Source organism: Pagrus pagrus (assembly GCF_965226575.1).
Source record: "Pagrus pagrus genome assembly, chromosome: 8".
NCBI lineage: Eukaryota > Metazoa > Chordata > Actinopteri > Spariformes > Sparidae > Pagrus > Pagrus pagrus.
Genome location: NC_140192.1, coordinates 20299455 through 20323102, shown reverse-complemented (window position 1 = coordinate 20323102; position 23648 = coordinate 20299455).

Genomic DNA, 23648 nt, shown 5'->3' with positions numbered 1-23648 from the left:
TGGATTTACATTTGCACGGTGGTGTTGCTTTCATTTGAACATCAAGTTGTTAACACTGAAGATGCAATTGAGTTATTTATTTCAAAATAAAAGTGTGACTCAGTCGGCTCCAGAGTTGGTTCTTTTCTCTCACCACGTCCCCACAGCAAGTAAGCGTCCCGCTATCGCGTTGCATCACGTAACATCAGACGCTCTCTGTCAACAGCGAATCCATTAATTATGCCCTTCAGTTACGTCATGTAAACAAACCACGTACCTATCAGCTGTGCACCTGAGGTCAGAAGATAGGTGAGTACGTGCTATCTTCCTTGAAAACAGAAAACACATTTTATATTGTGATATTTGGATGTTTCTTCACTGGACTGAGATATAGACAGAAGCAAGTAGGTTGTTAATAGCGGTGGTGTGTTTTTGTTTTTTTTCACAGAAACTTCCAGCTCCCTGGTGATCTCCTTCCAGCCAGCTGCTACCTTGTTTTGTAGTTGTAGTTTTGAAGCTGTACAACATCACTCCTCATTTCAACTTCATGAATCAACTGTTTCAGCGCTTTCAACATGAGCAGCAGGACCAAATAACAACAAGCTGTCTGACACACAGCTCACATTGGTGTATTGCGTTGCAATAGTCATGTCAGACACTCCAACAGAAAACAATGCCATCTAGCTGAATTTGTTACTGAAGCTCACGCTGCAATTTAGGAGAGACTTCTTTTTTTGGATAAATAATTATTCCAATGTGCACATCAGATGAGAAATAAAGAGTCTTTGGCGAAAAAGGCTGAAGCCGGGAGCAGTGTAGGAACCCCTGGTGGGCGTGATGTGATGAAAATAGCTGAACATCTGGAGGTGATGAGGTGGACTCTGGGAGAACAGATTTAAAGTGAGAAGGCAACTACATGATTGGCTCATTAGTTAGGACGAGGTGTAATTGTCACCCTTGTCTCATCTTTTTTCTCCTCTGGGGGCTTTTAGAAGCAACAATTAGATCAAGTTAATTTTACAAAGATTTACAATTGAGATCTTTGTCATGGCTCCAAACTCTCAGGGTTGGTTCTTATTTATTAATTGTCTCTGTTATATCCCCTTTTCTCCCACGGGCGTTCTTAGGAGAAATATTTCAGACTGAAGTGATCTCGAGAAGATAGAATTGAGATCTTACACCCCGGTGCTCCTCATTGCCTTTTAAAGAGCAATACAGTAAGCAAGACATGAATCAACTCCAAATGATGCTATTACCTCCTTTCCTTTTCTCCCATTGTAATCTCAATTCAATATCCATTTTGACTTACCTGACTCTGAACAAATCATTCTCTCATTATCTCATCTTTTCGCCTACGGGGGTTTTAGGAGCAACAATTCAGTTTGAAGCGATCGCAAAAAGATATACAACTGGGATCTGAAAAAAAAACATTCTGAGACACACTTGTGGTGCGTTCTCCGTTCAAAGAAAAACATCTCTTGTCCTGAATACATATTTCTAGTCCTCTTAAATAATACAACCACCACTTTTTCAGTGTAATTTCCAGAAATAATATTATCGCTTATATTTGGGTCGGTGACTTCCTGAAGGTACAGGTGGGTAGATTTCCTTTTCTTTTCTTTACCTTTAACTTTGGCCAGAGCCAGTCGGGCTGTTTCCCAGCAGTCTTAATGATAAGCTAAGCGAACTACCTGCTGGCTCAAGCTTCATATTTAATGGACAGATAATAGAATGGTATCATTTCACTCTCCTGATCCAACTGATGGGGAGAAAATGAGTAAGCTTACTCCAAAAAATGTCAGAAAAGAACTTGTTTAAAAAGGCCCAGATTGGCTTTCAAAAAGAGCTTTTCAGGTTTTATTTCCCCACGGGCCCAAATTTGTTTTGATTTCCTGTTGCGAGAGGATCCTATCCACAAAGATTACAGTAAACAAGGTGCTTTAGTGAGGTTGACAGCTCTGAAAAAAAAGTGTCCACTTAATAGAATAGGAAAATGGTAAGAAAATGCAAATGTGATGCTGATTATCTGCTCCTCTAATCAGATATCTACTTGTTTTTTTATTAGTCAAATTAAACACGAGTAATTTTCTGGGTGTCTATTTTGAATAAAAACTGAAAACAAAGAGTCGTAATTGTGTATCCTTTCATGTGAGTGCAATAATAACAACAATAAGCATCGTACAAGTGTTGGTTTACAATATGAATTACATTACAAGTTAACCTTTACCTCGTACGTGTGTGTGGATGATGTATGTGTGCGCTAGCGGGCTGTTTGTCCAGACTACTGGAGAGCAGACGGATGGAGAGGGGGAGAAGATGTAGCTGTAAATTTTTAATGTCGTTCATGTGCTATGGTTGCCCTGCATTAGACATGGGGCAGAAATAAACACCTGACTGTTATGACCGGGCAGCATTCAGCCAGCAGACAGAGAGTGAGAGACAGAAAACTAGAGGGGAGACTAAATCAGGAAAATTGCTCTTCTCTCTCTCTGGATTTATTTTGTTTGCAGGGCAGAGGCATTAATGGTCCAATAAAGTGTGCAATAAAATGCCAGGAGGAGATGTGAGCTGTAAGTTGACCAAAGCTATGTCAAAGTCCCCGTGTCTCACCTGCAGCCAGAACTTTAAAGCTGCTGATTTCTGACTGGGGAGTTTCTTATGGCTACAGCTGAGCAATGACTGATAGGGAACATTTCTAATTATATGGGAAATAATTATGTTGCTGTTTTAGCATCTTTCAGCTCATTGTTTTGGTTGTACACCTTGTGTTTCTTTGTTTTGTTTTACACCTATAAACCTATTGTACACTACCGAGCACCACACGGGCAGATAGACGAAATACCAGATGTAGCAATTTCCCTCTGTTTGCTCACACATTTGCCTTAACAACTTTTTAATACATCAATCCTGCATTTCCAGCCTTTTCCACAGCACTTAAGTGACCAAAGGAAATCAATTAATGCAGGTTTAAAAGAAACTATGATCACGTTCTTTTGAATATGCAGTGACAGTCCGCTTTCAAAATCAAAGGCACAGTTGGTGTGATGTTTGTCATGTCTCTGCAAAACCTCTTAAGAGGGAAACTTGAGTGGATGACAGTAGTTTACGGGATTGCAATTCACATCCTGTCTCCTATCAACAGGCAACTAGGTTTCTTTCATCCGTGATTATAATTTAAGTTGCCATATGAGAGTGACAGGCTGGATAACGAGGACATGGTTTAGGTGGCTTGTTTTGTGAGGTAATGACAGATAAGTTGTTGTGTAGCTATGAGGGCTTGTTGCTTGTTACTTGATATTTGTTCTTTAAATGTATCCCTGTACTTACAAGGTGATAAAATACAAGATGGGCAATTTCCCACTCGCTCTGTTTTGGTCTCCACCAAATCCTGAGGGAAATATCTGCCTTTTAAGTGGCTAAATGTGTTTATTTGTCCACTTTGTACTTGCTAATTTTGTCTGTTTGCTGTTTGGTGCCAGACAAGTAGCTTCTGTTTGAGCTGGCTGACTCTAATGCGAGTGGTGAATCAGAACAGTAAAGTTGCGGGTTGTAAAACCAAAACAATGAGCTGAAAGATGCCAAAATGCTCCGTAAAGCAGAAGGGAGCAGCAAAGCTAAGTGATAATTCTGTGGGTTTGTCTCTAGAAAACAGCACCTGTCACTTTACGCACAGTCATTTGACCATTTGTTATGATAGAAACATTTATAAGCACAGAAATATAACCTGTCAATGTGTATGCATTGGTTTTGTGTATTCTTGTGTGTGTGTGCACTTCCACCGAGCTTAAAAGCATTATCTGAAAAAGAATCATCTCTCAACACTATCCATTTCATTTTGTAACTCCTGTAAAAGAGACAAACTGACTCAGCTTCGAGCCTTTTTAAACCGCTGTCATTTTTCTTCTCTAATTGTGTGCTGCTGGTCAGCACTGGTAAGAAGTGATGTGTGCACAGCTGATTTTGGAACAACTCTCGTCACTTTTTCCCCTCGGGAGAAGCCTAACTGTGTCATTCTCGATCTCTCCAGACCTCTGCTGCATCGATGCGAGCCCTGCTGACTTTTTCCCTCTCTTGGCTGCAGCAGTGAGACATTTGGAAAAGATGTTTCTCTACTTTGGTTTCCACTGGCACCAATAGCAATATTATCACTCCCTCTGCTTCTGGTCTTCTTCTTTCTCGCCCTATCTCTCCTGATGCCTCGCTTTCATTTTTTCTTTTTGTAAATTGATACTGCTGATGTGATGTGAAAGTCATGAATTTTCCCATTCGCCTTTGGGTATTCTTGCCTGACCTAGCAGTTTTTTATGACCTATATCAAGTTGTCAGCCTTGGCTGTCCACCATCCAGGATGCTTGCCCTCGCTTACCCATCTGTCTCCGTCTCTCTTTCTCGGTTAATCCTCCCTTCTTTCTTCGTTTTCATCAGATCTGAGCACTCTGGTATTAATCTGCCTCTACAGCGAGCAGCCTGTAGAAACACATGAATAAACCAACCAAAATAACACCTTACATGTAGTCAATAAAATATCACTTTCATTTATGAATAGTGTATGAAAAGTATGCTTCATAAATGCTATCGAACTTCATTTTACCTTTATAGGCTATGACCCATGTTTTTTATGTTAATATGCTTCGATTCTAAATGCAGCAGAGCTGATATTTTGATACAATTTTAATCCTCTGAACTGACCGTACCATTTGGTTTTATAACCTTCTGTCATAAATAGTATTTAGCATGGGGTGAAAAAGTTTTCCAAAACGACATCATTTAAAATTTTAAAATGAAACAGTTTCGACCTCCGTCATGAACAGGCAATAGAATTAAGGTTTTCTAATATTTTTGAAGTGCCTCTGATTCCATTAATTTTAAGGACTCTTGTGTCCACAGAGCAGCCAGTAACTCCACACAATGCCTGGCTGCTCCCCTGGCCTTTCTTCTCATTCCCTTATTTTCCTCTCTACTCTCTCTCTTCATTTTGCCATTAGTTCAATCACATTATTGGCATTTCTGCCAAGGCTCTGCACAAAATGCAGTTTCAAACACCAGTAATCAACAATTCAACAATTCCCTCTCTTTTCTTCCCCCTTCTCTCTTTTTTCTTCCCTTTCCATTCCAGACAATGGCTGGCGTGGACAGACAATGTACAGCTGTCATCTAACAGCCCCCCCCCCCCCCCGTCCCTTGACTCCACCTCCACTAACATCTGTTGTGTCCAGTCAGGATTTGGGCATGGTGGTGAGGGGGTGGACGCTGAGGTCAAACCAATCTCTATGCAGATTGTAATGACTTCCTGTGTCCAATCCCCTCCACCCTCCCCTGTCTTCTTCTCTCGCTTAGTGGAGCTCTCAGGGGGCTGCTGGGAAGGACGTCTGAACTCTGAATGGGTCTCTGTTACCGACAAGCTGTTGTCCAGCCAGATTCCCACCATCATTACCACAGAGGGCGAGCCTGGAAATAATATCTGCGCAGGCGAGCATTCACACGAAACACTCACATGTAACATATCAGGTTCAAGTACAGAATATAGATGCATGCATGATAAACTGAGGTGCTCCTCCCTGCTTACAGACTCGTCACTGCTACAGACAATGAGCCATATGGCCAGGACTGACAACATAAAGTATCACTATGTAGCAATGATGGTCAAGACAAGCAATTAAAGCCTCTTTAAACATGGATCAATTGGTATCAAACACACTGCCTCAAAACCCTCCTGGGATCGTCACAGGATGTTAGCAGCTTAAAGATGTCACCGAAACTCAAGATGGAAGATCCCAGTGGAGCGTTTCCAAACACATGACTCACAGCCCCCATTTACACTTGTTATTTGAAGTGTATTTGTACACAGAGGAAATCCAGACGAGTTTTAGGACAGTTGAATTTGCACGATGAATTGTTAAGTATACATTCTTTTATATCATGTAAAAGAAATCATATCAGCTGTGCACTGGAGATCAGATTGGAGACTTAACCACTTGGTGGGTGAGAGAGTTTGCTAAGATAGTCTATCTTCCTATGATGGTACTGTTTAAACAGAAAACAGAGATTTTATACTGTGATATTTGGGTGTTTCTCTGCAGAAAATGGTATACGACATGGCCAACTGCAATAAGAGCTGGTGTGTTTTCTAACCAGAAACTTTCAACACCCTGGCGATCGACAGGAATGAAAACAGTAAGAGGTTGCTGCGTTGCGCTAAGCTGCACTGCATTGCTCGAGGCCGGTTAGGACAGTCCAATAGGTAACGAGTAACTCAAGTTGATTTTGTTACCGAGTCGCATGCAGTTAGGACGCAGTGCTAGGCACATTCGTATGCCTCTGTCCACCACAAAGCTGATTGCAATCCGCCTTAAAGCTAATTTAAGCTCCCGTTACTTCCGAAAATAGATACGTCCAACAATACAACTGTCACTGCCCACTTCCATGTGTCCTTCATGTTCTAAAGCAATACGACCACTAAAGGGCGCCGCTTTGAGTCAAATCGGTCTCGCACAGACCTCCACTTTTCCTTCACCACTGTCCAAATCACACTTAATTTCCATCCAGCCTCCTCCCAGCTGTTTTGTATTAGCTATTTGTTTCTGTGCCCGGGGGAAATAACATCATCCAGATGTTACTTCTCACCAACTTTTGAAACTTTTTCCTTATGTCCTGCGATTGTGTCTAGCTTAAACAATTTGGCCACACTGCCGCCCACGGCTACCGGAGGTACTGTTACCTTGGCCAGTAAGCTTTCAGAAAACGTGCGGAAATACGGTTGAAATAAACACAGAGTACGGACCGAAGGCTCAGTCCATGGCCATAGTGCATCTCAAGTTGAGTATTAATGAACCTTTAGTTTTTCTGGGCTAGATGCAAATCAGGCTCATTCAGGAAGAGGTGGGTAGGTACCTGAAGGTCTTTGGTAACTAGCAAAAATAAATAGTGCAGCAGCTCAGTGCTGTATCTGATTGTTGTAGAAATAGCTGAAGCCTTTTTTCTTTGTTGCTTTAATGAGACAGAGAGCAGCGGCTAATTTGAGGGCAATTTCATGTAACTTCAGCTCCTGTTATCTCAAGGACAGAGGAGACAGGTCATGGATGTATTATGAAATTCTTTCCACACTGGAAACTCCACACTGCTGACTGACGTAGTTACACTATGGGAGTAAAGATTACATCTGCATCTTGAAGCGATGGATGCATTTACACTTTTTTAGAATCTGGCTGCGTCTCAAACCTCCTCCAGAGGTGATTTAAGCGATCAGATTTCAATCTATCTCGAATGCTTCTTGGGTGCATTTATATTTTTGAGGTCAGATATAGTTATCCAATTTACCCATGATGCGTGAAGTGTTGAGGTGTAAATGGGGTCAAAGATTTTAAGCTGTTGTAAGGCAAAATAGAGCCAGCACCTGTGCTGGAGTTAGAAAAAAGAAAGAAAAGACTTGGGTTGAGTGAGTACCATGAGTATCATCAGAGTTAATACCTGTACTTGTGATGAAGGAAAATTCTCATTTGTTAACTGACTGAAGGTTATTCATCCAATGTTACAAAAAAAATGAATTCACTTGGAAATACTTCTCTCATTCTTGTGATGAAAAACATTCTGTTCAATTTCGAGGCTAAAGAAAATAGCTTTCTGATCAATGATAAATAAATGTTTCAGGCTTAAATTGACAACATCCATTTAGTTTTGCTTTCTTGTTTTCTTGTCTAAGCCCCGCTGACTCCGAGTACAGATACAGACACTGATAATGTAAGAGTTAATTATAGCTGAAATCAAATCCAAATAATACAAAAGTGAACCACAAAATTTAAACAAAGTCCAAACCAAGAGAAGCAAAAACCAGAAAGACATGACGGGGGAGATCAACCCGAAGACACAGGAACAGAACTGGAAGGGAAACTGAACTGACAAACTGACAATGACTGAAAAATAGACTGGACTTAAATACAAACTAAAGTAACAAGGGGATGAGGTGGAGGTGGAGTGAGGCGGAGGTGAGGGAAACAGAAAAACACTAGAAACAGGAAAGGGGCTGATAGGTTGGAAAAAAGCTGGACGAACACTGGAAAAAAGGGCAAAAGACACCACAATAAACAGAAAACACACACAATGAAACTAAAATGACAGGACCATGACAGATAAGGATCATTTAGTTGGTTGAACAGATACGAACACAGATATAGACAGTGGTGTACTCGCTCATCCCTACAAATTATATTTATTGACTTAGAATAAGTACTGTAGGAGGGGGTCAGATGAACAACTGAAATGAGTGTGTGCACTGGATTGATGATTGGAAAGTCTTCACATTCAGCAAAGCAGACATGGCCCATCCATTAGTGATAACATCTCACCAACTCCAGACATTCAGACATCAAGTCTGGGCTTGTTGTAATCATTTAAATTATTTTGGGTGTGTTCAAATGTCTGTCTTAAGTTACAACATACAAATCGCAGTTAGGCCGGATTTCAACTTTGCTATTTTTATAACCACATTAGTGTTCTGTCTTGAGGGACGGCATGTTTGACAGCCAGTCAGTCCACTATCATGGTTCAGACTGAAATATCTTGGCAGCTGTTGGATTGCCTCGAGTTTGTTACAGATATCCAAGATCTTGAGAGGATAATGCGGATGATTGGTGATGCCCTCTAGTGGAGCAGAACTTGAACCTATCTCAACATTTACTGGACTAGTGCAGTGCTCGTTCAAAACGTGCTGCTCTGCACAGATTATCAGGCAATGTGAGGGGTTTACACATCCAGGCTTCAGCCTCCTGAAATGTTCACAGACTCATTAGGCCCGACCCGATAAAAGAAATATGTTTGATTTAAAATCTCGATTATTACATCAGTACTTTGCGAGAGGCATCTCGGAGCAACTAACAGGGCTGCTAAGCAATGGTAAGTATTCTAGCCCTTGACGCTAACGTTAGCTAGCATGCAACTGTTGACAGAAACTTAAACGTCCAGTTCCCATGCTGACCGCGTTTCACCTCTCATCCAGACTCGTTTAACCTGCTTTTGTTCCTTTCCTCAGTGCAACGAGTCACTGCAGCAAGTTGTTGCACTACGCTGATCTCATCTCATTTTGTTTACGTCTGCTTCCCCATGAGATCCAGTGAGGTGGTGTATCACTCCGTCATGTGCAATAACCTTAGCTGTAGTGTGTGATGTGCCATTTTTAAAAAATCTTGTAGTGTGTGCATGTTGAAGAGTAGAGAAGAAAAATCTGTTCTGAGAGTCTCTCTCCAGTGAGAGATGCAATTCGAGTTCAAAATCAGTGAGGATTTTCAAAGTGCTGCGTCCACTGTTTATTCAATGTATTAAAATCGATTGTGTCATGTGTCCAAATTGCAGTACATTTTATACTGCACTTCCTGCCAAGTGTGAAGTAGATGGGATGAGCGTTTCTCGAGACTTGCGAACGACATACAGAGATGCCTCGCTTTAAAGTTAGATGGATTGGCTCACAATTTGGTACAGGTATTCATTTCTCACAGGGGAGGAAACCCAATGACTTTGGTGATCCACTGACTTATCTTCATCAGCAGGTTCACATTTTTGGAAATGTCTCTGTACATTGAAAATACATACAAGTACTTCCAGAGATGTTCTCAGATTTTCTAAAACTGTTTATGTGAACAGAATGAATCCATGGGGGGGAACAGTCTTTACATACGCACAAGTTAGCATTAAATCTGTTCATCTGAATGTTTCGTGAATGAGGCCCAACAAACAGTCTACACATCCAGGATCAACACCTTACCAATCTGCTCCCATGGCATTGCCTCAGTCAGAGAGCGGGTGTTTTAGCTGAATCTGCCATCTAATTAAGGGAGAAATGAGTGCGCCACAGGGTTCTGGCTCGACTTTGAACATTATCATCTCTCTTGCAGATACCCTTGGTCGCCTGCTCTCCTCTTGGTGCCTCATCTTTAGTTGTAGCGATGCATGATCCCCCCATTTGTCTGTCTGGCTAATCAGCCAGGCCATTCACGTGGAGATGGCAGCCATCCACCAAGGCAACCCAGGAAGGGCGACCCGCTCATTACCATGACTCTTTCTTAATCAATCCCTTCTCCTCCTCGTCCTTTTTTTTAACAGTGCTTTACTGTGTTATGGGGCTGCCTTTTTTCTTTGTGTTACTTCTCTTCATTTCATTCTTCCTCTGGCTCCATTTCTCTGTCTGGCTGAAAACCACCGAGGACCTGCCAGTTCTTGAAGCCATTCGGCTGCATCTTATGTGTCTGCCTCCGAGTCCCAGCTTGGTGGGGGTGAAGCGGAGGACACGTGTTACATTTGAGTTAACAGGCAACGCTGGCGGGACGCGTCGCCATGGGCCCCTTTCTGCCGAGCAGCCGCGATTGCTTAAGCAGAACTTTAACAATGAATGACTGGTGACAACATGGAAATGTTGCTGCTGTGGATACTGGTTAGCCAGCTGTGAGGGCTGGCTGTTAAGTGGTGCTGCTGTCTCACGTCTGCTGCTGCAGCGAGCTGCTATTAGCATGAAAAAAAAATGCTGCCGCTGCTTATGGTGAATTGGCGATGAAGCGCATGTCAAGCCTGTTGAGTCAGACTTTATGATGCTGTAAAGAGGTCTGAAGGGTAGAGGTCAAACACACACATGTTCATGAGTGCAGCTTTGCAACCATGTCCAACATTGCCACATTGTGTGTGTGTGTGTGTGTGTGTGTGTGTGTGTGTGTGTGTGTGCGCGTTTGGTTATGTGGCCTTGGCACAAGATTGGGGTGGGCATGGCTGCCTGGTGTCGCCTGAGGCCTGCAGGCTGACAGCCATGACTGTCAGAGAAAGCCACTTTGTCTGACATGTCCTCCTCTGTGACGGACAGTACAGTACATTCATGTTTATGCACATGTGCACATGTGAAATTATGTATGAGGGGATGGATATCAGCCTCTTTTGATGGTAGAAGAAAAAAATATTGCTCACTTTTTCACAATAGTTAGCAGACTAATCAGGCTGTCAGGCAAAGGTGGTCGGCCAGGCGACAGCATTCAATCTGAGTGCAGGCTTTAGCAGACTGAAGCAACAGTGAAACAAATGTGATGGTTGTTTTGTTCAACGCATGGCTAGCCTATGGCCTACACCTGCATTAAAGAGTGACTGAACCCCAGAGGCTTGGCTGAGTGCCTCTACCCTGAAAAAATAAAAAAAATGACTCAACGTGGGCTGAGCTGGCAGGGGGTGGTAAGACATGCCCATTCACTCCTTCATGCTTCGTACACACATAATACACACACACACACACACACACACACACACATACACACCAACATACTTTAGCAAGCATATTATCAAGAGTTTGTTGTGACAAAACAACTTCCTGGTAAAAAAAACACCCTGTTTTGTTGCCACGAAACCGGCTATAAGTCGCCCCGTGGTCTCCGGAAAATCAGTCCCTGGTTTCACACTCACAAATGTTGAAACACCGTCTCAAGCTGTGGTCACTGACAGCTTTCTCTCCTGTAACCACCACCACCTCTCAATATGAAAGTCAGATCATAAACGTATATTGTGAATGTGATGTGACACATTTTATAGCAATGTCAATATGGTGTGTCTGTCAAGTGTTTATCCTGGCAGGCGCAAGGCATTTTAATCTACTACTACTCATCCCACTCAACTACTCATTCACTTGATTCGACTCAATCACTGCCTCTTCAACCGCGGTCTGCAGTTATAAACGAAGGGGCGGGGTGGCAGGTTTTGTAGAGGGCAGTCACTTTGCATATTTATAAAAACAATAAGCAGAATTCAAGTGCTGTGCACTAAATGTCAAGATATGGACCCATATGCATTGCATTTCAGCTGAACAAAGTGGTTTGGGGGTTTAGTTAAAAATGTAATTTCAAAGGTAGAGTAGTGATTCTAAATCTTTATTTATCACATAAAATGTATATTATAGTGTCTCTGCATGACACTGATGCCAGAGGAGCAGTGGGCAGCCAATGAACTGGGCCCAGGGACCAACTCCAGTTGGCCAAAGTTTAGATCATGGAATTAGCCTCATATACATGTTTTGATACTGGGGGAAAATGGATCATCTGGGGGAAAGCCACACAGCCACGAGGGGAACATGCCAACTCCACATAGAAAGGCCTTGCCGCTGCCAGGAATCAAGCTTAGCAATTCAGATTGACCTGGATGACTGAGAACCTTAATCAACAATTCAAATTGTGCTTAGAGGGAATTATTTTCACTTTATAACCAGAGAGATTTAATATGTTGGACTTGAAAAAAATTTAATTGCTTTGGTTTGTGGGCACGTTTCTAGTCACCTGTAAAATCTGACATATTAAGGAAAATATCCAGAGGGACAACAGAAAGGCCAGTGTTGATGCCAGACAACCTCAAAAGAAGATCAGATGCAGCATCAACAACACCTCTGATCCCAGTGTGTTGGAGGTTCCCTTGATACAGATAAAGAAAGGAAAGGCCAGTTATGATGGTGAGGCAGCTGAAAAGAGGATGAGGTGTAGGGACAGCACCAGCAGCACTGATTCCTTCATCACAGTATCCAGCACTGCGACTTCTTATGACAGAAGAAGTGAAGAAGCTGTGCCTCAAAAGATGTCCTCCACAGGAAACACAAGGAGAGGTAACTGAGAGGCAAAGGACTTTAATATTAAAATCAGGATTGTGAAATGTATCAAATCAAATGAGGGCATGTTGTAAATCAGATTTTTTATCAGTAGGTCTTACAAACACATGCTTACGAACATTATCACATTCACTGATACTCCAGAACCACCAACCACGGACAATATAAATAGTGGACCGAGCTTATGGTTCTTATTTCTAATGGCCAGCAGGGGCCAACCCCACTGGTTGCAAAAAGAAGTCAGCTTGTATATAATCTTAACACAAAATAACACTACTTCTCAGTTTCATGATGAGTTTATGATCTTAATCTTTAGTTAAAAGTCTTTTTCAGTACAACACAGTGCGCATTTAGTAAATTATAAAATATAAACCATATAAAATAGACGTTAAAGCAGGGTATGCTTTGGGGCATGGCTATCTAATAATTACCAAGTTGCTACCACAGCAATAGGATCAGGATATAGGCGTAGTAATCTACCTGCAAGCTTCACTCTCATCCAATGGTCACTATTGACTGAAATTGTGGATGTTGTCCATATGCTGACAGAGAAGACTAAATAAAAGTGGTCAACACAGGTAACAAGCTACAATAGCGTCCTCAGTCTTAGACCTTTGGGTGTCTATTTCCTGAGAAGTCAGCACTGTCAAAACAGTTTGCCAAATCCACTGATTGAAGCCATTCCTTTGAAATTATTTGAAATTGTTCAATTAGATTGTTTTCCAGGAATATCTGAATTCAATAATCAGAATCAAATTGAGCAAATTTTGGTATATTATCACCATATTTTCCACAATCATCAAGTCATTAAAGAGACTTTTCCACCCTGTCATGAATCAGTGGAAAACACTTCCTTACAGTCCCTTCCAACTCTGTCCCTCTCTATCTCAGTTCATCCTTAAACAGCTGGTGGACACAGCCATCGACATGCACTCCAAAGGAGTCTTTCACCGGGATATCGAACTAGAAAACATCCTGGTTCACATAATTGACTTTGGCTGTAGCAGCTTCTCAACGGAAACACCTTACCATTCTCTCTGTGGTACGATACCCGTCTTCCACTCCTCAGTCATTTGTCAATCTCTGAAATAATGACTTTAATGTTTAGACAGAGACCCTATGCAGTGAGCTACTCTGGAGGGGCTACAGCTCTACCCCGCCCTCAGAAAGCTCAGCGGCCTGATTCATATGTAAGACAGTCAGGTAGGTTCCCCCTACCAGCCCTCATTTTCACAGCCAGGACAGCACCACATGTAATCTATAGAGCGCAGGGAACAGTGTTCTGTACTGCCAGTGCTGTGCTCAGCATCCTGTTGACTCTGTTTGTCTCCCTGCTGATCGAGGACTGGAGCCCACCTCACTTCTGTCTGTTGTGTGCCCCGCAGGATCCTTCCCCTGACATGTCTTTATTCAGAGGAACTTGGACAATAAAGAAAAAATGAACCAAAGAGGAAGTTACCAACCCGGTCTCATTATCTGTTGAGCCCCCAGCTGTCTCCGCAGGGATCTCTCTTTGAATTGCCTCTTCCGAGGTTACCTACCAATTTCCAGATGACCTCAGGACTTTGGGTTTGAGTTTTTCCTCGTCTTCATATAGAGCTTGGGCTGGGTCATGAACCAAAGCTGATTATGGGTTGGATTTTTTTGTCAAACAAGTTCAAAGCGTCTTATTCATATCATGTGTATCATGTACAGTATGTGCTGGAAACTGATGAGCATTGAGAATATGAAGAATATCTATGCAATTCACTCTGAGAGGAAGAAATGTGATATTGCAGGTACCTGACTCGTCTCCGTAAGAATCAGATCAAAGGCTTTCTGACGGAACCTCAAAATACCTGAAGTGTCCCTCACAGCAATCCCACTGGCAAAACATGTAAAAATAACAAAATACAAAATAGGCAACCTTAAGCTGGATATTGAAAGAGGTCGTTCAATGACATCATGGCAGCCTTCAGAAACAGAACAGATAAACGTCTTCTGCAAAGTCCAAAAATATAGACACAGTTAACAGCTGAATATTAACAGTTTACAAAAGCATATCTTTCTCAACACAAGGCTGGAAAGACAAGCCACAAGTAATCAACCTACTTGTAACTGCCTCACACAATATCATTTTCACTCTGCAAACTGTTTTTTTCTTAATTAAATTTGATTTGAAAAATGTCATTGAGAGCAATATACAAATAAATTACATTTTAAATTAACCATTCATGAACCCCACTGAAAGAAATGATTCTGACCCCTTGTACATGCTACATGGCATTATATATATATATATATATATATATATATATATATATATATAGATATATTGGCATATATCTTCTTCAGGAAAGGTGTTTCCATTTTGCAAAAAGAAACACCTTTAGCATACCTTACATCTCTTGGTGAAATTGAGTATGACTGATAAGGCTAAATTGAAAAAAAAGAACCTTTTCTCTTCAAAATGCACACAAAGGAAAAACAGCTATTGGTATCTTGTACGGAATTTGTCAGAAGGAAAGTAATTATACCAGAGAACCAGCATTTTATTCACTGAGCAGCCTCCCATAAGTCTCAACTCATTTGTCCCTGTGTTATTCCGGCACAGAAGGTTGAAAATTAATCTCAGCCTGTTCTGTCAAGGCTTTCTCGCCATTCTTCATAGGTGAACAAGAATCTGGTAAGGCGCTTTTGCTTTGTTGCTAATGTAAATGCTCGGGATGTTTTTCTCACAGAAACAGTGCCAGAATGTGATTACAAGAGAAAACACATCTGTCATTCATGGGCGCTCTCTTGTGGAAAATAGTTTTGCAAGTAAACAAACAGGTATGTCGCTACACAGCTAAGGAATACCAAAATTTTGAGCATTTGTCAGTGGGTGTGTCTGTGTTGCCTGACAGGTGTGTGTATGTTTGTGTTAAGCGGGCTGTCAGAGCGGGCAGCAGCGGCGGCAGCAGAGCAGAATAGAAGCGACTCAGTTGTTTACTCAGAAAGAAAAAAGGGGACTGAGAAGTGTTGAGGACGGATAAGCAGCCGTCTCTTTAATTCCTCGCTGAGGAAGTGTGTTTGCCTCTCTGAAACTTGTTGTCAGAAGCCTCTCTTAACCGCCCCTCTGGCCAGCCATGACTTTGTAATGTCAGAGGAAGAGAGAGAGAAGAAGATTATGGGAAAAAAAGGAGTGAGAAGAGGAGCGGAGATGGAAAGAGGGGCGAGGAAAGACGGGATGGAAAGAGAAGGAGTTAGGGGACGAGACAAGAGGGGAGCTGTGCAGATGTTTGGGAGAGGCCTTTGCACAAGTATCGGTACTGTTCATCCCTGTGAGCAGTTAAAGTGTAAAGGGGGATTAGAGAAGGCAGAAAACTAGGTTGGAGGATGAGTACTGAATTAGAACAGGACCCCTGAGAAGGAGGAGAGAGAGACAAGAGAGGGGAGGTGGGGAGGAGGAGGAGGAGGAGGAGGAGGAGAAAAGGGGAGACATGGAGCGGGACAGAAATAGAAGACAGGAAAAGACACAAGTCAGACAGGCGGAAGAGGAAAGACAGAAATAGAGGAGGGGGGGGCAGATGAATGGAGGGAGAGGGGGTGGGAGGACAGAGGGGAGGCAGCGGTGTGAGTGATGATGAAGGTGAAGAGGAGGGAGGGAGAGAGAAGTAGCTAACCATTACATGACACACAGATGTGAAATGAGTTATAGCCCTGAGACGTGGATTTATACAGGCCCCACTGTGTGTGTGTGTGTGTGTGTGTGTGTGTGTGTGTGTTGTGTGATACATGTTGTGAGGATAAAGTTCACACAGTCACCTCTGGTTTGAGGACACAAAGCCTGGCCACACTACAGGCTGTATAAAATGGGATCGTAGTCAGATCCAATCACATCCTTCCCAGCTCCTCCCTCTCCAAATATGGTCACTTCTGCCTCCGAAAACCCAATGTGGCAATGGCCATCAAACCAGTGGGTGATGTCATAGCAGGGATTTACATTTGGTCCACAAACAGGCAAACTATTTTTTCTGAATTAAAAAAACATATGGTTATGGACTAGGTTTATGGTTAAAGGACTACTCCACCAATTTAAGACATGAGGAGGAAGCTTTCTTAATTCAGACAACAAACCCTTATGATGTCAGCAGGTTTACCGGCTTCAGGCTTCAAATTTATTACAAGAAGTCAGAATTTTAGCAGATATAAAAATAAAGTCATCCCGGCCTCACCTGCTTTCATTATTGACCATTCTTTGTCAAACTTGTGCGCCTATCATCTCATCGCTGTCAAACTTTTAAAACCATTCCTCTTGTTGCTGCTGTCAGTTTCCATTTCAGTGCGAGGCCATTTACCTCCAGTTTCATCAGAAACAGCTGTCCAGTGGGTCCCTCAAGTGAGCTGATATCAATCCCACTCCACATCACATCCATCCAGACCGGCAGCTCGGCTGTTCCTCACTTTACACTCCATCAGGAGATATTCTCATAAGGCCTATGATCTGACTACCCCCATTACATGATGACGTCATGATAGGAGCTATCCTGTAAAATGACGACAAAGTACTGGGGTCTAACTGCCAAAGTCTCATCATGTCCTCAACGTTCCCTGCTGTGCACACTGCATCAAATAAATGAGTTTATTGATACTTTTTAAACCTCTTCTCTTAGTTAGTCTCCCTCGGTTGGAATGGTTTCACAAAATGGGAGATTCAGTTTGTGTTCAGAATCACTCCCTGTTTAAAACACTGAATTGGTTGTAAACAGTGAAATAATTATACGTTTAATTAACTTAAAAATGTGCCATTTATTAATGATGGCCGTTAACAAGTGTTACTTTAAATTTAGTGCCCCATTATTATTATTACCATTGTTAATTTCTGCCCTGTATTTGTGTGCATAATTCCCATAATGGAGGAAAAAACAAAAGTTGTGTCAATGGTATGTACACAGCTTTTTTCATAATGTATCTCATAATGCCAAAAACAAACAAACAACAAAAAGCTGAAATGATAAGTACCCAAAATCTCATTTTCAGTGGGAACTGCTGGATGTCTCCTTATAGTGAGTAGTGCATGAGCGAGAGAGGAAGTAATTTTGTACACAGCCACAACAACTAATCTAAGATTTTCATTGGATTCAGCTCCTGCTGCACATGTTGCTGACTTCAATTTCTGACTGCAGTGAAAATCACATCCAGGCTACAGATGGGACTCTATCCCTGGTATTCATGGTCACACACTTGTTGCTTGCTTTTGATGGCTGTCTTTCCTGTTTCTGTCGCTCTGTCGGCCAATTATTTGGTTGATGTTGCGTCGATGTTTATGCCTACTTGCAAAAATATATTTGTGTGCACATCTACTAAAACACTTGCGCCCTTTCACTGTTATATATAAGTGTATTTGTCACAGAGAAATGTTCCCGAGGATGAAAGGAAAACATGCTGTGCAGCTGCCTGGTCAGAATGCTGGCAAATCAAGCACTGGCTTTACATGACGTTCTTGGTCAAGGTCTTGAGTGGGCATGTAATGTCTATGGTGAGGTTGTATATGTTTGTAAGGAGCACAGAGAGGAAGAAGGAGCGATGTATACATAGGTAGTAGAGCTGCAGTGTGTCTGAAATAGCCAGTGTGTGTGTGTGAGTGTGTAAAACACACTCTCCCATGCGCACAGACAGAGAGTGGCCCTTTGCAGCAGAAAGCACAGCGCTCTCGGCTTTTAAAGCCATTAACTGTCGGTGAAAGACAAAGTAAAACTGGGATAGTTTGCTGCGGAGCACGCTGAAAAATGAACATGAATTATGATTTTGAGAGCAGGCAGAGAATCTTTCCTTAAACACTTCCACAGACAGAGGGGTCGACGTACTCCTGCCATCATGTTCAGACACATGTTCAGTCCAAAAATAAAGCTGGTGGTTGCCGATGCGGTGATCACGGATCAGCGGAGGATATGAAGCAGGATGTAAAATGTTTTCATGCTGCAGGGTAAGCTCGAAGTGCAATTTCACTGACCAAGAAATGATTCAAATCAGAGGAACTGAAAGCAGGTAGCAAATAGTTTGATGTGTGCCTGACAGCCAGCCTGACTGGTGAGGCAGCACCTGCAATTTTCTAAGCCAGTCAGTCATTAATGCCAAGAAAATGTTAAACGGATGACAGGATGAGAAAAATATGATATTACACGATAGCATAACACGAGCCCGGCCAACAAACCAGCAGAAGCTGATATCAATATCAATATTTGAAATGTAGAAAAATCTGATGTAAATATCAGGACTGATCAGTGTTTTGGCAGCTATTCTGGATTTAGTAAAAATGCTCATTAGTCTCAGTCACATTTTAGGCAATGCCATGTTCACAGCTGCCATTCAGCTTTTTCTGCAAGACAAGTCAGTGAAAGCAGATTGAGCACAATTACAAGCTGCTTGTCCTTTTATAAACAAACCTATAAACAGGTTATAAATGTACAGCAACAACATGCGATGCGTTCTCCTGCATTCTTGATCTGTGCCTGGTTGGACCCCCAGAAACCGGCTTTGGTTTCTAAATCCTCCCTATTTTTGAGGTCTCAAGGTTGGCAAGTATGCATATTGGTGATGTATTTCCACAGGGTTTCAGTCTGACCACCTCTTTTATTGGCATTTGCTCAACAAGTCAATATGTTTGCAGCTGCTGCTTACTGAAAACTTTTATTCCGCTGGAACCTACATTTCTCTCTCATTGATCTTCGCAATTATGTAGACTATCAGCCCATAACTCGCCTCAGACTCTTATCTAATTGAAGCGTGTATAGCCTAATGTGGATCAATCGGAGGGTGTCTAGGGGAAACCAGCTGAGAAGCTCTTTTGAGGTGATGGCTGGACTTATAGCACTTGCCTTTCCTTTGACTATAACTCTCCAGATGAAATACCCTCAGGCTGTATACCTAGTGCATTTGTAGTGGTGAGGTAAAAAGATCTTGATGAAAAATCAATAAATCATTCCTAAATTCTTGAACTTGTAATGTGTCTGTGCTTAATACTGTGTTTATGACCAAGTTTATAGTATTTTTAAAAAACAATGCCTTCCAAAGCAGTGGCTTCCAAGAGTGATTGTTGGGTTATTTTTCTTTTTATAAGGAAATTGGAAATAAAAAGTTTCTAAGAAAAATATATCAAGGTTGCACACAAAACTACGGCTGAGTTTGATAATACTGCAGTCTGAAAACTCCAGGAAACCACACAGATAGAGATTGAGGAACACACACACACACACACACACACACACACACACACACACACACACACAGACAAAGAAATCACAAGTCTTTCTTTTTCCAAAAGGAACTGGCAACATGACAACAAAGAAGCAAAAGGAAACAAATAATGAGAATGCTGCTGGATTTACTTGATGAAATGCCAAAATGTACAATCACTGCAGCAAAATAACTCCCTGCCACCACAGACTGAGAACTTGAGAGAGACTGAAGGGCGGTCTGTTTTTTTCTCGTTTTATAATTCACATTTAACTTAGGCATTGTTTTCCAAATTCAGCTTTCTATATTATGTTTTTTTTCAGCTTTGGTTATTGTCCTTATCCTTTGTCTTGTGAGCGTTTTTGAAAATCTAAATTTTTGTGTTGACCCCGCGCCAAATTTAATCAACCAAATGAATGTAATTAAACTGATTACGGAACTCAAATGAACTGGATTCAATTTAACTGGGGAATGGAAGGAGAGAGAGGAGCTGAGATAACTGTGAAATGCTGAACAGAAATAGAAGCCTAAAGAGAGGGGAAAAGCTCCATAATGACTGTTGGCGACGGTGTTTAGGGGGTGATACCCTATTTTTGGTCCTTACGCCGTGAAAGCTGAGCCATGTTGTCACCCTCAACAGACGAGTCAGTGTGTGAAATTGACCCTGCCCTGCCTTAAGCACATGAAGACACAACCACTTCTGAGGCGTCACCATCCATCATTAGGGGAACTGGTCATAATGGTGATTGACGGTTACACTCGGGGGATTTTCCAAAGACTCAAAGGCAGCACATTGTGTATGTCTCTGAAGCCGTTTCTCGCATTGTTTAGCATATATTAGACATTTTCCGTTTGAGACTTTAGAAGATGATCTCACCCAGAGTACCTTTAAATAAGTTAGCAAGGCAGGGCTTCGTGCCTCTCCAGCACAGCCAGAAGTTTTGTATCTCTGTTAAAGGCATTTCTGTTTCTTTGGTTCATCAGTTTACAGAGACACGACAAAAGTCATGAGTCATCACTGCAAGTACGTGGCCTTTAGTTGACCCGACCTGCTTGGCTGCAGGGGATCCTCCGTTTTTTGAGGTAAGTTCAGCAGTCAGCAGTCATGACAGCATTATTCATCTGTCCAGTGGAGTCTCAAACTTTAGATTCCTCTCTGAGCTTTATCATTTGAAGGTTGTGCTACAGTTCTAGTGCTGATACAATATCCTGTTTGCAGTATTGAGGTCAATGTGATGGTTCCTTATTTTTATTTAACAACACCTTACCTTCAGAATTTAAACATTTATCATCATTCTTTCATTAAACTCCTCAGATTCGGGATAAACACTCGGCTGTTTTCTTATCGAGAGTTATGTGTAGAAGAGATGTGTGCGTGCTTAACATTGCCAGCAGCCAGTTTTAGCTGCTTAGGTTAGCACAAAAGCCAAAAATGGGGGAAATGCGAGCAAAATATAACTACTGGCACCTCTAAAGCTAAAGCTAAAGCTACAGTAAAAAACAGTGTATGAAAAAGTTCTTACCCTTCAGTGGCAGTTTGTGTTATGTACTTGTTGTTTATACAGTTTTTGTAGGGATTGCACACATGAAATATGAGTTATGTGGTGAGTTTCAGACGTATTATTTCAACGTTTTACAGAGCCAGGCTGGCTGTATCTATATTTCCAGTCTTTCTGTTGAGCTAACAGTTTGTCTCCGTTATTACTTTTTGTTTAGTCAGTGTTTTTTATTAGTTCTCTTCTCTCTGAAACTGATAAACAGCCTCACCCGCAGCATCAGGTTTTGACACGACTTAACATACTCTGTGTGCACGTTTCTGTATGTCACCTTAGGGCTGAGGTTGATGAGGTCCGAGGACATGTGACACTGTTTTGTTTGACTGTGTGGCTCATCGACCTGATTGCTGGCCTGACCTCAATCTTCTCATCGTCATTCACAGCATGGTGCAACAATTCCATAAACAAACACTGCAGCTGGTCACGAAATGATGGTGAGGTCACTTAGCTGCCCGGCTAACTGAGCTTATTAGCTAACGAGAGCTAGTCATCCATATTTTTGGAGCTACCCTCAGTGATTGTATATTTTAAAAACATAGTTTTCAACACAGTGCACGTGAAATGCATTTTCAATTTTTTTCATTAATGGATCTATTAATCATTGCCTTGAAGGAGAGAGGGGCAGTGGATGGAGAGGTGTGCAATGACACAGCTGATTAATATTATAGAAACCACTGAAGCGTCTGAGTGGCCCAACTCTCTGCTGCTCCAGCAACTGCTACCATGGCAGCCGCACATTGATAAATGATAGATGCACAATGCTGATGGGGTGCTTATGTGATGAAAACATATAGACATGAGATATACATCGATACACAAACGTAAAGGCGACTCAGTCCGTCATTCTGTCTCTGGAGTCTACAATCACACACAGACCCTCTTGGGGACTGGCAGACAGCTCTGTTGGGTCTATGTCCCAATCACTGGCTGTCAGTTTGACGAATAGCACAGGGAGTTGTTATAAGTGGCCCCCAGAGCCTGACTGATCAGAGGTCAGTTGTGCATTAGACTCTTGGTGATCAAGACTTAGATTTGGGGAGCATGAGTTGATCCTGGGTTGTCCCTCAAGGGGAGACTGATGCACCAAACCGTCTTTCAGCTCTACAGCTGCATTTCGATTTGCCAGATCCTCCACTGCATAAAGCAGAATCAGAAACTCTGACTGTGTTCATGCATGCCAATACTCCTGTTATTCATTTAGGTGTTGGAGCACGAAAACAGTCATCAACCTAACATCTAGGCAAAAAGCAAACTCTTGTGTTGACATTGCATTAAAAACAAATGACATAATCTGAAACTGCTGACAAAGTGACTCACTGATTTCCAGAAAAGACATTCGAGGAAGAAAATATTTGTGCCAGCCTTTGAAGGGTTTTTTGGCAGGACTGCCGTGTAAATCATGCAAATAATAATGACCTTAAGAGAGCAGGTTAAAGTGTCCTCGATGCTGCCTTATAATTAATTTCACCAATCTGATGCAGTGGATTCCGAGCGGACAGCTGAAAAAATTCAGGAATTTTTCAAAAATAAATACTTAATTCCTGTCGGCATTTATTGCTTAATTAGCTTCAGTCTGTGGACAAAATGACCATGATGATGTCATGAGCGTTATCTTTGTTTGGGTTTGAGAGCTATTTTTAACCGAAAGTCTGCATTTCAAACTAAGAACATGGCGGCGCTTGACATAATTGGCCATTCAGGAGGCAGTTACGGTGTAATTAAAGGCATCGTTGGGTTGTATTATGGGAACTGTTTTGGTGTGGAGTTCTGACCATATTGGGAACTAAAAGTCAGGGTATATCCGCCTCTGCTGCTTCAGTTTCCACCACGCTTCTTTTAATCTGTATATATCCAAGTGGATAGCCTAACCAATTCAAAATGAGTTTGGTGGGATTTTTTAATTCCTGGCATATTTATACATCATCGAGCTTTTATTTCAAGGAAAGCTGGCATATTTGAATATGTAATGATAAATATGAGCATCTTTTTTTGCTTACTATGTTTAATTGTGGCCTGTTACGCTCATTTTTGCGGTGCGTCATGGTTATCAGTAGAAACACAACAGTACTGTAATCCCTGTTAAATCCAGGTGCTGAGGGGATTAGAGTAAATAAATATGTTAATCTATTCATCATGAAAAGGTGACATTAGAATTTGTTACATGAAAATGTTTTAATACAATGTAATACAAATATATTAAACAATTGAAACATAAGACTTTTACACTCATTTACATTTTACATACAGTGATACAGTGACTTTCATGCCTCATCACACAGCAGAGGGTGCATAAAAAAGTTTTC